Source organism: Mus musculus, chromosome 17, assembly GCF_000001635.26.
Source record: "Mus musculus strain C57BL/6J chromosome 17, GRCm38.p6 C57BL/6J".
NCBI lineage: Eukaryota > Metazoa > Chordata > Mammalia > Rodentia > Muridae > Mus > Mus musculus.
The window spans coordinates 32,270,956-32,289,262 of NC_000083.6; the positions used below are offsets into that span (position 1 = coordinate 32,270,956).

Below are 18,307 nucleotides of genomic sequence, written 5' to 3' on the forward strand. Positions count from 1 at the left end.
CCACAAGGCCTTCATTTTACTGGCACATGCCTTTAATCCCAGCAGGAAGCAAAGAAAGGCAAGTCTGAGTTCGAGGCCAGCCTGGTCTATAAATCAAGATCCAGGACAACTAAGGTTACACAGAGAAACCCTGTTTTAAAAAGCAAAATAAACAAACAAAAAAGCCTCCTTCATTTCACTCAAACCCACTAGACTATCAAAAGAAAACATGGAAGTGAATCCAGTCAAGGCAGCTGGTGCTCTAGTGGGAACATTTCTCAAGATGAAGTTAAATTAGTATTTTGAGCAATTCTTCAGCATGTTGGCACTGTGTGTGTTTTTTTTTTCCTTGACCACATAGATGAAAGAATTAAAAAAATGTGCTGTAGAGTTTCTCATCTCTCTTCTGACTGCCCATCCTACTGGGTACTGAAGACCCTGTCTCTCCCTCTAAGCAAAGTTGGAAGATCTCCTTTTCCAAAATCCTTTCTGGAGTCTACTTTGTACATATACATATTGTGTAGTATTCAAACCAACTGAGATCCCTAAAGCAAAGCTGCCTGGGGTGGGTTCTCTCCTCACACAGAGCAGAACAGCAGATTCATTCCAGAGTGTGAGCTGCGGAGCTAGGTGCTGCCACTAACCGGCTCTATGACCTTCAAACCTACCTAAGTGACTGAGCTCTCTATGCATCACAGCCTTATCACAAAATGGGGATGACAGTATTAAATACTTAGTTCTTAAAATTATTCTCTGAGGACATGAGGAATACACAATTTCCAAATACAGCATGAAAGCACAAGTTACACAAATATATTCACTAGAATGGCATACCCAGCAGTGCTGTGCTCAAGCTAACAGCCTGGGAAGGCGCCTATGAAGGAGCAGCTCTCAAACTTACAAAGGAAGGACATGAGTGGCTAGAACAAACAGACTTGTAAGGCAGAAGTCCTGTGAGATGACACCAAAGAGATACAAGATACAAGCCACAAGCAATATGTGGCATAATTCAAAAGGGCCTACGAGAGAACACTGGTAATTCAAAACTTCATTCATTCTTGGGATTACAAAAATGTTAAGTTATAATCTTGAAATATATTAATTCTAAGATACTATTTATTTCCAGGCAATTGTTGACTCAGTGGTTTCCCAGCTTCAAAAAGGAAACAAAGTCACAAACTGGTACACACACCCCTTAAAGGAAAGCACTTCAGAACAAAGTGAGGATTATAAATGAAAGCACCCTACACAAAGATAGCACTTTAAAAAAAAATGTGTATGGGTGTTTTACCTACATGTATGTTTGTGCACCATATGCAAGTCTGCTGCCCAAGGAATTCAGAAAAGGTTGTCAGATCCTCTGGAACTGGAGTTACAGATCATTTGTGAGTGACCACCACTTGGCCACTCAAAAACATGAATAAGTGAAACCAGGTCCTCTGGAAGAACAATACATGTTGTTAACTGAGCCATATCTCCAATCCCATGCACCCATTTCAAAAAAAAAAAAAAAAAAAAAAAAATCCCAGTAGGTAATCTTATTTCTCTTACAGAATAGAAAAGTAAAACTGCTTAAGTTAATAAAAGTTATGCCTTTACACTAAGTGGAATTAAGCTAAGAAATGCAAGTAATTAAAAGCTAGTAAATGATGGCAGGAAAATAGCCACTAGTGTATATACACAGTTTCAAAGCTTAGAAATTAGGGAAGGAGGAAGGAGTTTAATGGATACTGTACTGTTCTTAGTAGTGAGTTCTTTTCCATTCTGCCCCAATTCTAGAAGTATGAATTATTTAAGTTTATGGTATTGTATTTCCTATTCCTTCCACTAGGTAGTGATGTGTGGAAGGATAGTAGAGTGACATCCCAAAGGATGTATGAAAGAAAAGTAGAGTGACAGTCTGGTATAATGTGTCTATGTACCTCAAGTGCTGTGCTTTCCCACAAAATGTCTCCTTTACCTTGTATGTTCAAGGACATAACCACTGTCCAAGAACTTAAGAGCAGGCACTAAGACACATAAGAGACCATAGCATTCATGTCTTCTAAACCTACCTATATATCCAACACCACCAAATAAATCAACAGGTTGGCTAAAACCCATTGGGTTACCTTCTACAGCAAAGGCTCCATGACAACACCAAATCCCAGGAGTGAGGGATGTGAAAAATCACAAGTTAGGGCAGAGTTCTGGAAAACTTTCTTCATCTATAAATTATATTACTCCACCCTGAAATTCTCTATCCCCATTAAAGAACACAGGTAATAACGTGAGGGAGGCATGGGACACACCGCTGCAGCTACTCTGATGACACAGAGGTAACTTGAGGACTCTAGAAAACCCTCCCATGGATGTTTAAAAGGACAACTACTAATGAGTGCTCAGAATGATTTAGTGTCAAAAGTATGTGACTCTCTACAAGAGCAGGATGTATGTCCAAGTCTCCATCATAGAATTTATCAATGCAGAAGTAAACCCGGTACATCTATCCTGAATGTGGGTCTCTGTCTTTAAGGTTCAAAGACTATGTATGCATACTTTTATTTTATTTTTGAGCCAGAACATTCTTCAAATTCTAAAGGCTCTCCAACCCTGCCTAGAGCTGCTTTAAAGCTGATGCTTTAGCAAAAATACAGTATGACTGGTCTAATTCTTGGCCAATGGTTTTTCGATTTTCACAAATCTTTCAACAGCAAGAACCACAGGAAAATGGCTATTCTAGTGGAGCTTAATTTTGATTAGGAAATCTGAATTGTAAAACTAAAAGAATGGTAAACAGAAGCTTGGTTATAGAAAAGTTTAGCCAATCATGAAACTACAGTTGCTTCTACAAGCATGGAAGACAGAGGTAAACATCTTTTAGCACAGTGTTATTACTGTAAGTAAAATACTGAAACTTACCTATCTGCCTTCTCAACAAAGACTTCCTTAACCCCTTGACAGTGTAGTAATAAGCTTCTCATCCTTATTTCCTGGGGGTTAATTCCAGCCAAACTGAGAGCCCAAGTGCTGGGATTAAAGGCATGGGCCACCACTGCCCGGCTAACCTTTCCTTTATTTAGACATCCAAATTCTATTCACCTTATTAGTACGTTCTCCATCCAATTTAAGAGTCTGTTCAATAACTACCCAACACAGTTTATCTTACTCAAATAGCAAAGCACTGTTAAGAACTGTTACTTGGAGACTGGGCGTGGTGGCGCACGCCTTTAAATCCCAGCACTCGGGAGGCAGAGGCAGGTGTTCGAGGCCAGCCTGGTCTATAAAGTGAGTTCCAGGACAGCCAGGGCTACCTGTCTCCAAAAAAAAAAAAAAAAAAGAACTGTTACTTGGGATGCATGGAGGACAGAAAAACAAAACACCTAAAGGTACCTAGAGGTAAGGTAATTTAAACATTTGCCCCCTTGTGCCTGACAAATGGACAATGATCCAACCCAGAGAGTTGCTGTTAAAGTCTGCTATCAAAAAGGGTTCTCTACTGGAAGAAACCACTTCTTGACCTTGAGGTCAGAATATGAGAAATGTAAAACAAGCTCTGAAGTCATCGTTTGAACCTTTGGCACCACCAAAGGCCTCTCCCTCTTCCCCCTCTGCCCCCCCCCCCCCGCTTTTATGGACCAAATCTCATATGTAGCTCAGAGTGAACTTTTTAATCCCCCTGCCTTACACTCTCTAGTATTGGAAATACAGGCATGTACTACCACATCTGGCTAATGAGTAACAAATTTCCTTTTGCTGCAACTAGTTTTTTTCATATGTTTTTATGATATTGGGGACTGAAACTTGGGTCTCACCCATGTCACATCAGTCTCCTACCACTGAACTATAAACGTAAGCCCATCCCAAGTTACTTATATTTCAAAGAAACCTAACAAAAGACTGTTTTTGTCTGTTTGGTTTTGGTTTTTCAAGACAGGGTTTGTCTGTGTTAAGAGCTCTTGCTGCTATCCTGGATTCACTTTATAGACCAGGCTGGCCTGGAACTCAAGAGATCTGCATGCCTCTGCCTACCAAGTATGCCACTACAACTGGCCAAGACTTTCTTAACAGAAGTTACATTAAGTGGATATGATTAGACAAATGGCTCAGCAGTCAAAAAGAGGGTTTCACTACTAGTCTGTAATTACTACAATGCTCTCTTCTGAATTACAAGGACTAGGGTTATATATGTGGCACACTAACATGCTCAGGAGTACAAATATACAACAATATAATTATTCATATATATATGAACAAACAAACAAAGAATTACTGTTGGGTGAGGTGACAACATTTGTCCCTGCACTCAGAAAGCTATTGAAGCATTGCTGAGTTTAGATGCCAACCTGGGTTATAGAGATCATACCTTAAACAAAAAGCAACTCTCTTCAACTCTCTTTCCCTCAATCTCCAGTCTATACAACCTAACTTTTACTCTATTTTATACACAAGAAACGGAGTCCTGGGAGATCAGAGTAGCCCAAGAGCAGCTACCCTGTATGACTCCACCACCCAACCACATTGGCAGGCTCTATATTCCACGTGGTTCTCATTTCAGCCACACAGTATAATAATCGGCTCCCATAAAATACACTCTTCCTCAAAGTGTATGCCAACTATTTCAGATAAAAGTCCTCAAATTTAAGTCCTATTTTAACTAGTCTTCTTCCTGGTTTTTTTTTTTTTTTTTAACACTTGAAGTCATGTGTCTTATTGCCTGAGGAAGGACAACTGGGGATATTAACCATATTCAAGGACACAGGAATTACTAATTAGTATTTCTGGAAATTGCATAATACCAAGCCCAACAATACCTCTCCCCTGGCACTATCTTCACAAGATACACAAGTCTCTTGATGTAACAGCAGCTAGAAACAAGCAATCTCGACCTTGAATGGAAACCAAGAAAAGTAGAGTGGCCACTGCAAAGACCCCGACAATAGTCCCAGTCCTTTCCAAAACAAATACTACTGGTTTCCACCTTCCAAACCCAACGGAGAGCAGTACAGCATAGTAATACAAATAAATACAGTAAGAGGCACTCTCAAACTCAGCCATACATAAGAGTGCCACCCTGTTCCACATCAAGGCTTAGGAATACTGATCCCATTTTATAAGTCAGAACTGTGGCTTACAGAGAGAACACAATTTGGACAGGCACAGGTCTGAACCCTGACAGTGAGCTCCACAGCTATCTAGAATGCTACCCAACTAAGACCATTGCTTCCTGCAGCAAAGTTCCAGAGCCTTTGTACACTGGAAGGGCTAACATGATTTTCTTTACAGAAGGGGGAGGCGATAACACCATTTAGATAGTACACTATTAATCATAGCACTCAGGAGATGCAAATTTACTCAATTCCTCAAGTGGTCAGTTGTTTTGTTTTTGTTTTAAGACAGGGTCTCAACTATATAGCCTTGATTGGCCTGCAGACTGTCTGCCTCTGCCACCTTTATATCATCTCCTACATTAGTCTCTACTGAAATTTGCTAGAATGGAGACAAAAAGAACCTGGATGGTGGTATCTATTCTCTGGGACCTGCCTAGAAAACCAAGACCTACTCATCAGAGTGCTTATTTCTAGTTGTGGACATACCCCATCTTCTTCCTACCTTTCTTTATCCTATAGAATGCAAGAAGACAGCAAATACCTTAAGAGGGTACTGGAGAGAAGGTTCAGCAGTTAAGAGCACGGACTGCTCTTCCAGAGGTTCTGAGTTCAGTTCCCAGCAACCACATGGTAGCTCACAACCATCTGTAATGGGATTTGATGCCCTCTTCTGGTGTCTGAAGACACAGTTTACTCATATAAAGCAAATAAATTAAAAAGAAAAAAAGAAAAAAAAAAAAAAAAAGAGGGCACTGGATTGATAAGATCTGTGCCAGGAAGACACTTATTTTAATGCAAAATGAGCCATCTCACCAGCCCTAGAGTCACCATTCTTAAAGCATTCAGATAGCAGGGCCTCTGATCTCAAGACCAGGAGACTGGATTAGGGGTAGGAGAGTGGGGGGTGGATGGGGCTTACTCTGGCAAGATCAAGTGCCAAGAACATTCTATTTTCTCATAGAAATAGCCCTGAGAACCCATCTAAGAAAAGACATTTTGTAGTCACACAACTGTCATTTATGATATAAAAGAAAATGTTAAAACCTCACTAGTATAAATAAGACACTGCTAAATTCAGACAAAAATGGAAATGTATGTAGTCTTTCTAGAAGAGTAACAATGGAAGGATTTCAAATACACACTTTTTGATCTAGTGGTCTTATTCCTAGAGATGAAAGAGAAAAATCTGAAAACCACATCCACAACTAGAAATTATGGTAGACTTACACGGTGCTTTAAGTACTTAACTTTACCAAAGGTTCACCTGTATAGTAATTTGGCAAAACAAAAGAAACTAGCCAGGCTGGTGCACAACAGTAATCCCAATAATTGGGAGGCAAAAGCAGGGCTGACCAGGGATTTCAAAAGCATCCAGGGTTACTCAGGTCATTTGTCTCAAAAACAAAAATGCAACCAGAGCCAGTGTTCAGCAGATCAAAGAGCTTTAGACTAGACAAGAGATTGCCAGAGCCTACATAAAAGAGAATGAAGAACCAAGTCTAAAAAAGTAGTCCTCTGACTTCCACTTGTGCACCAACAGTCACATATTCTCTCACAATTATAAATAAAAACTCCATATAGTGAGGGATATATGGTAGAGTACCTGCCTAGTATGTGCAAGGCTCTTAAAACCCACCCTTAATTGAGGGTCCAATTCAATTTTGCTATGAAAGTATAGGGAGAAAACTGAAAAGAAATAAAAATAACAGCCGGGCGTGGTGGCACACACCTTTAAATCCCAGCACTTGGAAGGCAGAGGCAGGCGGATTTCTGAGTTCGAGGCCAGCCTGGTCTACAGAGTGAGTTCCAGGACAGCCAGGGCTACACAGAGAAACCCTGTCTCGAAAAACCAAAAGAAAAAAAAAAAAAGGAAAAAAGAAAAAAGAAATAAAAATAAGATTAAAAGAAAAATGGAGGGGGCAGAGTGGCTGGTTTTAGTTTTTTTCAAAGCTGTATAGCCCTGTGCTGAAACTCAGAGGTCCGCCTAACTCTGCCTCCCAAGTACTAAGACTAAGGCCGTGAGTGCACTACCACCACCCAGCAAAAGAACCTGCAACTTTAAAATACATCCTAAACTTTCCAAATTCTTTTTTTTTTTTTTTTCTTTTTTTCTGAGACAGGATTTTTCTATGTAGCCCTGGCTGTCCTGGAACTCACTTTGTAGACCAGGCTGGCCTCGAACTCAGAAATCCGCCTACCTCTGCCTCCCAAGTGCTGGGATTAAAGGCATGCACCACCACTGCCTGGCCCAAATTCTTTAAATGACCACATATTACTATTGTTCAGATAAAATAAAAAAAAACGATGTGGTATAGTGGTGCATACATTTAATTACAACACTTAGATGTCAGAGGCAGCTGGGTGTGGTGGGGCACGCCTTTAACTCAGCACTTGGGAGGCAGAGAAAGGCGGATTTCTGAGTTCGAGGCCAGCCTGGTCTACAAAGTGAGTTCCAGGACAGCCAGGGCTACAGAGAAACCCTGTCTCGAAAAAAAAAACAAAAAAAAAAACAAAAAAAAAACAAAAAACCAAAAAAAAAAAAAAAGAAAAAGAAGTCAGAGGCAAGTAGATTGCTATTTAAGAGGCTAGTGGGACCTACACAGTGAGACAAGTGTCACAAAAAAGTAAAAGAAAGGATGTCAAAACTGTAGCAGTTGTAGCCCAGAATAAGCTTCTGCCTAGGTTCTGTAAAGCCCTGAGTTCCATAGTCTCTTGCCCTGAGTTCCATAGTCTCTTGGGCATGTGAGAGTTGAAGAGAGGAATATGTCTACACTGTTCTAAACCTGACACTAGACATTCTTTCATCAATTTATTCAGAATAAGATATGCCCTATGATTTACCCTGGGAGATGTACATACAGTTTTTTATTAAGATTGGCATGCTATTTAGACTGGGAGAAAAAAAAAATATCCTCAAAAATAAAAGCTGCCAGGTATGGTGCCATACACCTCTAATCCCAGCACTCAGGAGGCAGACGCAAGACCTCAAGGCCAGCCTGGTCTACAAAAGGAAACCAGAACAGCCAGGGCTACAAAGAGAAACATATGAATGAATGAATGAATGAATGAATGAATGAATGGCTAGACAGTAGTGGCACAGGTATTATTCCAACACTTGGGCAGCAAAGGCAGAAGCTCTCTGTGTGAGGCCAGTCTCATCTATGGAGCTCAGTTCCAGGACAGCCAGGCCTATATAGAGAAACCCTGTCTCGAAAAACCAAAAGAACAGCAAAGAAAAAAGAAAAGCCAAAACAAAACAAAACCCTTACCTGTACAAGGAAAGAAAACCAGCTCAGCAGTTAAGAGCACTTGCTGATCTTACACAGAACCCAGGTTTGGCTCCCAGTACCCACACAAGCATCCTTATTTAACTCCAGGTCTGAATGCAGTACACAGACATATACAGGTAAAACATACATACACATAAAATAAGTCTTTTTTTTATTTTAAAAAGTATACTCTATACATACTTCACACATGTAGACAGACACGCAATATGCCCAAATAAATTTTTTAAAAATATAAAATTTAGGGCTGGAAGTAGTGATACTCAACTTTAATCCCAACACTCAAAAAAGAGGCAGGCAGTTGGGCCTGGTGGCGCATGCCTTTAATCCCAGCACTCGGGGAGGCAGAGGCAGGCGGATTTCTGAGGCCAGCCTGGTCTAAAAAGTGAGTTTCCAGGACAGCCAGGGCTATACAGAGAAACCCTGTCGGGGGGAGGGGGGGGGGGAGAGGCAGGCAGATCCGTGACTTGAGGCCAGTCTGGTCTAAATGGAAAGCTCTAGGACAACCAGAACTACCTAAACTTTGGCTACTTCTTCCAGACTTTCGCCTATACACTTGTATCAAACTGATCTATGACTTGGACTTCTAAAGATCAAATGTTCCTTTGTTTTGACACTACGACATAAGCACTAGAAAGGCAATGCAGTTGGTCCCTGCAGGGCTGGGGAACATAGCTCAGATGGTACAGGTGCCTGCCTAACATGCACAAAGCCCAGTATATGATCCCCAGCACTGTATAAATGATGGTGGGGCACACTTGTAATTCCAACGTTCAAGGTCAACGTTGGCTATGTGAGACCCAGTCAGTCTCAAACAACCCACTCCACTGAAAAACAAAATCAAAAGAAAAAACCCACCAAAATAGTCTCTGTACATCTTCAAAAATGATTTTAAAAAAATTACCATCTGGCCTATCAAATCACTCCTAGATATCTGGCCCATAAAATTAATCCATGTCCATATAAATACTTATACACAAACCTTTTTCCTGATAAACAGGGCCTCAAAATATAGGTGAGGCTGGTCACCAACTCTCTATCCTGTCACTGATCCCCAGAGCCACCACTCTTGACCTTATACAGAAGGAGTTATTATAGGCAGCACTATTCTATCTTTCCCAAAAGTAAAAACTATTCAAGCCCACCATTTTATCCATTAAGACTGAATAAACCAGGCGTGTTGGCTCACGCCTTTAATCCCAGCACTCGGGAAGCAGAGGCAGGCGGATTTCTGAGTTCAAGGCCAGCCTGGTCTACAAAATGAGTTTCCAGGACAGCCAGGGCTATACAGAGAAACCCTGTCTCGAAAAAAAAAAAGAAAAGAAAAGAAAAGAAAAACATGCTGCCCATACACATTTATTTATTTATTTGCCCACTTCTCCCTTTTAAAATATTTTCTGCAGGTCAGGGTTGAAACAGCCTACACCTACTGACCACATTGCAAACTGCTAAATAGGGAAGTCAAAGCAGTACACTTAAGCAACTGTATACCACTCAGTAAGCTTACCACAATTACTAGAGACTTCAGTGGTATTCTTAGTTAAAACTCACACGTCTTATAAATCACAGTATTGTTTTAATGAACTTGCATTTAGTATTATGTATGGCAAATTCCTATTCAATCGTTAAGATGCTCTTCTAGGTACCAAGTACACAATACAGAATAAGAAAAGAAAAGCCAAACAAAACCCTCTCTTGTGGAATTATAAGAAAATGAAAGTACCTAAAAATCTGCTACATGTGCATACCATATGTATTAAGTGAAATAGCAGCAGCAAGGATTTTCTCACAATTCTCACTTTGCAAATGTCTGGTGTTTTCTTACTAAAACAATAAAAATCACAAGACTTATTAGATACTATTAGCAAGGGGGGTTTTGGATGGTTGGTTTTCAAGATAGGGTCTGTAGACCATGCTGGCCTCAACCTCAAAAGCGCTCTGCCTCCAGGGTACTTAGGATTAAAGGCCTGTGGCACCACACCCAGCTCCATTAGTAAATTTCAATGACAAACTTTCCTTCTAGAACACAGAATCAGTAGGTGGCCCAAGCTATCCAAGAACTGGAGAACCTCCTGCCTCTCTGCTTGTTGAGTACTGAGATTACAGGGCTGTGTGTGATACCACGCCCTTCTTCTTTCCAACCTCAGTTAATCTCACAGGTTCTTTCAAACTTAGACATTACAATTTTTAACTGTGTGTGTGTGTGTGTGTGTGTGTGAGTGTGTGTGTGAGAGTGTGTGTGTGTGTGTGTGTGTGCGCACGCTGTGCATGCATGGGTGGAAGGAAGTCAGAAGGCAGTGTCAGTCCCCCAAGAGCTGAAGTTACAGGCCATTCACTGTACCATCTTCCCAAACTCTAAACATTCAAACACTTTACAGCCACATAGACTGCCCAGAATGGCTTTTCTTTAAAAACAACCCCAAGCAGGTTGTTGTGACTCCCAGCACTTAGGAGGCTGAGACAGGAGAACTGCCAAGTTTGAGGACAGCCTGGACTCAACCCTGTATCAAAACCCTGCCTCCAGTGCCTAGAGAAGGCAAGTCTGTAACTGCCACTCTTGCTGAGGCCTCAGGCTCTGGTCCCAGCATTCTCACGGCTCCTCACAACCTTCTATAACTCTAGTTCATGAGGACCCGAGGCCCTCTTCTGCTCTCCAGGGGAGAATGCATGTGTGCACAAATATTAATAAACATACTCTCCACTCTATAGAATCTCTAACTCTCAAGTCATTCAACAGCCTGAATTGTGTAACTTGAAAATACTGCCGCCTTCTGTATCTCTCCAAAAGTGAAAGTGTAATTTGGTACAAAGATCACAAAACTGGCTCAAAAAAGATTAACTCTGGAGACAAAGTCTAAATTCCTTTAAATAATTCAATAATTTAGTGGAAATTTTACTAAGTGGTCTAAGGTTCTCCAGCAATCCTTAGATAAAAGTTCCCTCTTGCAGCCCTCCAAATGAAACACACGGGCATTCAGAACATCCAAAATGTCCCAGTCACTTTTGTATCCTAGCTTTCATCAATAAGCAAAATCCCTTATCTTTAGCAATTTGCATGTGCAGAATGCTAACAAGATAAAAAGAGGTTTATTTCCAGTTAAGACCAACTAATACCACTTAAAAAGACTTACTTTACCTTGAGTCCTTAAATACTTTATTGGCTACCAAAGATAGGATGTACAAATCAGCAACAATATATTTTATAATTCTGGGCTTTTCCTTCTAGATTTGATCAATTCAATTCAGTCTTTGACAGTGTTACCTTTTCCAACCTTCCTAGTTGAAGCTTTGAGAAGGAAGGAGTTGGTTACCTATAAATGCCCTCTATGGAAAGATCATTCTCCATCCAAATTAAAGTGAATAAAATAATGTTCTTGTAAATTATTGTAAAGCCCATAAAACTGAGCCCCAGCTGAAGACTTCTAAACAGGGTTTGTCTGTATACCCTGGCAGTCCTGGAACTCACTTTGTAGACTAGGCTTGCCTCGAACTAAGAAATCCACCTGCCTCTGCCTCCCGAGTGCTGGGATTAAAGGCGTTCGACACCACGCCCGGCTAGCTGAAGACTTCTTGAAATTGAAAACACATTCATAATTCCTTTGCATTTTTGTGGGTGACATTCTTTTTTTTTCTTTTTTTTTTTTTTAATTTATAGCTGTCTTCATAAACCCCAGAAGAGGGCATCAGATCTCATTACAGATGGTTATGAGCCACCATGTGGTTGCTGGGATTTGAACTCAGGACCTTTGGAAGAGCAATCAGTGCTCTTAACCGCTGAGCCATCTGTCTAGCCCTGTGGGTGACATTCTTTACAACACCCAAGCTCTACCAATTCCAAGGGAAGTTGACATCTCCATTCATAAAAATTTTCCAATTTTTTATTATAGCACTGAAGAGCACATTGGCTTAGAAGTACACTGAGAGTTGGATTTTAGTAACCAGGGGCTATTAATATCACCTTTGATGATAAGTAAAGACATTCTCAAGAGGGCTGCTGCAACTGGCATCCAACATATATACACACACAGGAGATAATCTCACCAGATTTCGAAAAGCATAAACAAGTAAACAAGCAGGCTAAAAACACTTTTAAAAAAACAAACAAAAAAACCCTTGTCTTGAGTAACAGGGAGGTCAGCCAATCAGCAGAGGCACATGACTCACCCACCGGCCTGAGCAAAAGTATTCACACTGTCCACTACACTAACGTGGGATTTCCCATCTCCAACCCAGCTCGGCCTTGGGGGCTTCTTGTTTAAGTGCTATTTCCGTGTTTGTGTGTAAGGGGGGGGGGGGTCATTTTGCTGAATCACAACTCTCCAACATCCCCACCCTAAACCGACACACTCCTGCAAGTAAGAAGCCATTGCAAGGGACGGCAGCAAGCAGAGACCCATCAAAACAAAGCACCCAAAGAGTAGGCTTCCAGGTTGGGAGTGGGTGGGTCGAGAGGGACTCCTGGTCCTTCGTCACCCTTCCTGTCCCCTGGGTCCAGCCTGGAGCAGGCGTGCAATGGAAGCTCTCTCCCTGTGAACAAAATCTTCTACCTCTTTCTAGGCAGAGCTCCGGGGACAGCCGGAAAGGTGAGACTATGAAGCGGGAACTCGCTATCCCAGCACTGGCAGGAGTACCCAGCTGACGGAAGGAGAGCGCGCCGGGGCACGACGCGCAAGAGCGACCCGCCCCAAGGGGGAACTGCAACCAGAGAGAGCGGGCGGTACCCGCGGTCAGCATCCCCGGCCCGGACTTACGCGGCCCGGCGCGCACCGCAGATCCAGAGGCAGTCGCTTCCTCCTCCTCCTCCTCCTCCTCCTCCTCACTTGACAAAATGGCGGCGGCAGGAAGTGCCGGGAGCTTGGCCCGCCCCCCGCCCGCCCCCGGCCGCCCAGCGCGCCCGCGCCCCCGGTCCCGGTCCCGGTCCCGTTCCCTGCCGCCGCCCGCGCCAAGGGGGACAGCGGCGGGCGCAACTGCCCCGGTACAAAGTCCGCGAGCCCACTCGGCCGCCGCCGCCCCAACGGCGCGGGCTGCCCCGGCAGGGCGCGAGAAGCACCAGGCTCCGGGCCCACGAAACTGCGGCCTCCCCACCCCCGCGCCGATGGCGTAGGTGGTGGCGCACCAGCCCCATTACGCAATGCAGGTTACGCGGGCCGCGCCGTGGGGCCCCGGCAGCCCGCCTCGCGGCCGCGAAGGACACCGGTCCCCTCACCTGAGACGCTAGGCCGCACGCCGCCGCACGCTGTCCGGGACGCCAAGCCGGGGCCCGTCCGCCGCGCCCGCCGCGCCGCTGCGCTCACAGGCCCCGCTCGCCCGCGGGCACTGCTGGCAGCCTCCGCCGCAGCCGCCGCCACTGCTTCGGTTCCTCGGCTGCGGGAGAGCAGAACAAACAGCCCTGCCGCCGCCGCCAGCGCACTGATGTCACCACGCACGCTGCGCGCGCGGCCCCGTGTCATCGCCGCCGCCCGGCGTGCGCGTCCCGCTGGTCCTCCCAGGTCCGGAGAGCTTCGTTAGTGCCGGCGGCGGTTGTAGAGGTGAGGACAGGAGACTGGCTCCCCCGACTGGGGGGAGGAGGGCGGGAGTCCTTGGAACACGATCGAGGGTCTCTGAGGACTGTGTACCCCAGAGGGATACACAGAAGAGGGAAGATCAAGAGAAGACAAGAAGAGTCTTCAGGGCCATCCATAAGGAAACAGCTTTTCGGAGGAAGCCGACACGCAGACTCAGGGAAGGAACCTTGCAGATGAGTGGGGATCTTCACATGCAAGAACGACAAGAAAAGATTTTTTTTTTTCCCCCAGAGCTGAGGACCGAACCCAGGGCCTTGCGCTTGCTAGGCAAGCGCTCTACCACTGAGCTAAATCTCCAACCCCAAGAAAAGATTTTTAATCCAAAAATTTAAATAATCCGATGACAGACTCAAAAGAGCAGATGGTGAAGAGAGCCCTCAGACAGGTGATAGAGGAACATTAAGGCCAGAGGACTATGGCTAGTTGTGTGTCAGTGGGAACTGACAATTGCTGAAAATACAGACACGTTTCACTATATTCACTACACTCAATTTATGGAATCAACTTAAGGAAAATATTTCATGTATCATGAAATAAGAGAATGAGCCAGCGGGGATTTTTTTTTTCAGAGCAGGATCTTAAGAATTCTTACCCTTCTTGTCTCAGCCTTCCAAGTAATGAGATTACATGTGTTCACCACCACACCCAGGTCTTCTTGGCTGGCCTCTGTAGAGGAGCTGAAGATTGATCAGTACGGATCTCTAAGCCTAGAACATTCTCTTTCTTGTCCTCCAGATTAACTTTAATTCTTGAAGACGTAAGTCAGCTCCCAGCATACTCTGAACTAGGTATGTGACCATTTGAGGGGTTGCAAAACATCCCAGCCTGGAATACAGAAGATCTTTGAGATTTTTTAAGACAGCATTTCTCTGTATGGCCCTGACTGTCCTAAAACTTAAACTAGAATAGCCTTGAACACAGAAATCTGTCTTTCTCTGCCTCTTAAGTACTGGGATAAAAGGTATGTACTACCACCCCCAAAGAAAAAATTAGAATTTTTAAGGTTCCCCATGTGTGTGTGTGTGTGTATGTGTGTATATGTATGTATGTATATATATATATATATATGCATATATATATATATATATATATATATATATAGAGAGAGAGAGAGAGAGAGAGAGAGAGGTGTCCAGAATTAAGAAGGCTAAAAGAAAAAGGTAGGCTGAGGCAGAAGGATAATAGGTTAAAAGGAAGACCACCCTGTATTAGTGAGACTGTCAAAACATCAAACAGGTGCTGGTGAGATGGCTCAGTGGGTAAGAGCACCGGACTGCTCTTCCGAAGGTCCGGAATTCGAATCCCAGCAACCACATGGTGGCTTACAGCCATTTATAATGAGATCTGACTCCCTCTTCTGGAGTGTCTGAGGACAGCTATAGTGTACTTACATATAATAAAAATAAATAAATCTTAAAAAAAAAATCAAACAGGCTGGTGAGATGACTCCAGTGGCACTTGCTGCCATTTCTGACTACCTGAGTCCAATCCCTGGGACTGGCCCTCTGACCTTATAAATAAATATTTTAAAAAAAAAAAAAAAACAAGAAAGAATAAAAGTATTCCCTACTATTGTGTTTTAGTTGTGATTAACCAAAGGTTAATTGGTTATATTGGTATATTCTAAGCCAAGTAAAAATTTTACCTTTGACTATGATAATTATGAGATGTAATTAGTTATAAGAAGTGAAGAAATTGTAACATTTGTTAAAGCGTCTAACTTTGGGCTACAGATCATGAAACTCCCCCCCCCCCACCCCACCCCCCAACATACACACACACACACACACACACACACACACACACACACACACGGTTTCTCTGTATAGCCCTGGCTGTCCTGGAACTCATTCTGTAGACCAGGCTGGCCTCTGCCTCCCAAATTCTGGGATTAAAGGTGTGCGCCACCACACCCGGCCATGAAACTTTTAAATATCTTCTAATTTTGCATGTTATTTCCAAAAGGTGCTCAGAAAGAAAAAAAAAAAAAAAAAGGTCGGGCAGTGGTGGAGTTCGCCAGCCTGGTCTACAGAGTGAGTTCCAGGACAGCCAGGGCTATGCAGAGATGGGGGGGGGGGGGGGGGGTTCACACGCTGAAAGGGAGGGGAAAATAACTCCTGAAAGTTGGCCCTGACCTCCACAAGCTTGTGTAATTTACACACAAGTGGATATATGTAATACCTTTTGAAATTAAAAAGTAGTCTGCCATAATAGTGTATGCCTAGGGCTGGAGAGATGGCTCAGTGGTTAAGAGCACCAACTGCTCTTCCAAAGATCCTGCGTTCAATTCCCAGCAACCACATGGTGGCTCACAGCCATCTGTAATGAGATCTGATGCCCTCTTTTTGGTGTGTCTGAAGACAGCTACAGTGTACTCATCATATACATGAAATAAATAAGTAGACAGACAGATAGCGTGTGCCTATAATCCCAGCACTTGGGAGACAGAAGCATCCAGATCTTTTTTGAGTTTGATGCCATCCTAATCCACATAGGGAGGATCAGGCCAGGCAGGGCTACAAACTTGGTGTTTTTGTTTGTCTGTCTGAGACTGGGTCTCACTGTGTAGTCCTGACTGTTCTGGAACTCACCTTGTAGATCAGGTTACCTCACAGATCCACCTCTGCCTCCCCAGTTCTGGAATAAAAAGGCCTTTGCCCCACAGGGCTGGGCTTAGTAAATTATGGTTAAAGAAACCCAATTGTAGCCGGCCGTGGTGGCGCACACCTTTGATCTCAGCACTCGGGAGGTGGAGGCAGAGGCAGGCAGATTTCTGAGTTCGAGGACAGCCTGGTCTACAAAGTGAGTTCCAGGACAGCCAGGGCTATACAGAGAAACCCTGTCTTGAAACACCAAAAAAAAAAAAAAAAAAAATTGTATCAGCTTTAAGCTGAACTGCCCCCGCCCACCACTTCTCTTGTGTTACTAATTTAATTTATTAGTGTTACAGGCAACAAATGCTTTTGAAAATAATTTGGAGATGCCAGTTTGCAAGGCATAATAAAATCTGGCTCCCCCACCCCCTGGCAGTTTATACCCTGATGGTAGTGGTACCGGCCTTTACTCCCAACACTCTAGAGGCAGACAGATCTCTAAGTTCAAGGCCAGCCTGGTCTACAGAAAAAAAATAAATGCTGTCTGGAAAAAAAACAAACAACAAAAAAGGCAACTTATGGGGGCTGGTGAGATGACCCAGTGGTTAAGAGCACCGACTGCTCTTCTGAAGGTCCTGAGTTCAAATCCCAGCAACCACTCCAGCACTCAGGAGACAGAGGCAGGCAGATTTCTGAGTTCAAGGCCAGCCTGGTCTACAAAGTGAGTTCTAGGACAGCCAGGGCTATACAGAGAAACCGTCTCGAAAAACTAAAAAAAAAATAAAATAAATAGAATAAAGTAAAAGGAATGTAGCAAGACCTAGGATGAAGTGCTGTGGAGAGAGACATTTTTCATTGGTTTGGTTTATTTGCTTGTTGTCTTGGAGACCAGGTTTCTCTGTATGGCCCTGGCTGTCTCTGTAGACCAGGCTAGGCTCCAACTCAGAGATCTCTGCCTTGAAGTTTCATTTTATTAGTCATACTTCATCTTAGAAATTCAATCCAGCCAGAAGACACACAGGAACTCTTAAGGCAGTATCTCAAAACTCCTTTGGCAAACAAATGTTCCATTCCTTCTGTTTTCTGTAATACTGCTGAACATACTTTTTTTTTAAAGTACGTGTATGAATGTGTACCAAAGTGAAGGATACATAAATCCATATGTATAGCTTCCAGACCAGAGGACAGCTCACAGGAGGAGTCCATTCCCTCAACTATGATTTCCTTGGCTGAGCTGTCTCAAGCTCCTTATGCTATTTATCTAATTTTGAAGTACTAGTGATTGAACCCAGGGTCTTGAATAAGTCAGGCAAGTGGTCTACCACTGAAATATACTGCCCAACCACACAATTTTTAAAGTTTTATTTTTTGTTATTCATATTATTTATTTTGGTTTGATGTATATCCCAGGCTGGTCTCAATATACTAACAGCAGACCTCCTGCCTCAGCCTCCTGAGTACTGGGATTACTGGTGTGTGCCATCATCTTTGTACCTTTTCTCCTTTTATTTCCTTTTTTTTTTTTTTGTTTTTTTTTGTTTTTTTTTTGTTTTTGCAAGACAGGGTTTCTCTGTATAGCCCTGGCTGTCCTGGAGCTCACTTTGTAGATCAGGCTGGCCTCGAACTCAAAAATCCGCCTGCCTCTGCCTCCCGAGTGCTGGGATTAAAGGCGTGCGCCACCACGCCCAGCTTATTTCCCTTTTTTAAAAAATATTTATTTATTTGTTTTATGTATATGTATATATTGTAGCTGTCTTCAGACACTCCAGAAGAGGGCATTGGATCCTATTACA

General features: G+C 43.2%; 1 protein-coding gene across 25 annotated transcripts in view; it reads right to left on the reverse strand.

The window, feature by feature from the left end:
• The window catches only part of Brd4 (bromodomain containing 4), an 88,472-nt gene extending 74,684 nt beyond the window's left edge, over positions 1–13,788 (reverse strand). For 7 of the 25 annotated variants that reach the window (XM_030249928.1, XM_030249932.1, XM_017317588.2 and 4 more), the window contains exon 1: positions 13,563–13,631. The gene's annotated coding sequence lies outside the window, so the exon portion shown is untranslated. Of the gene's footprint in view, positions 1–13,107; positions 13,209–13,562 lie in introns of those variants that run through there. The other 18 variants (XM_006524691.2, XM_006524690.3, XM_006524683.3 and 15 more) reach the window with 9 other exon arrangements.
• Positions 13,789–18,307: the final 4,519 nt, after the last annotated feature.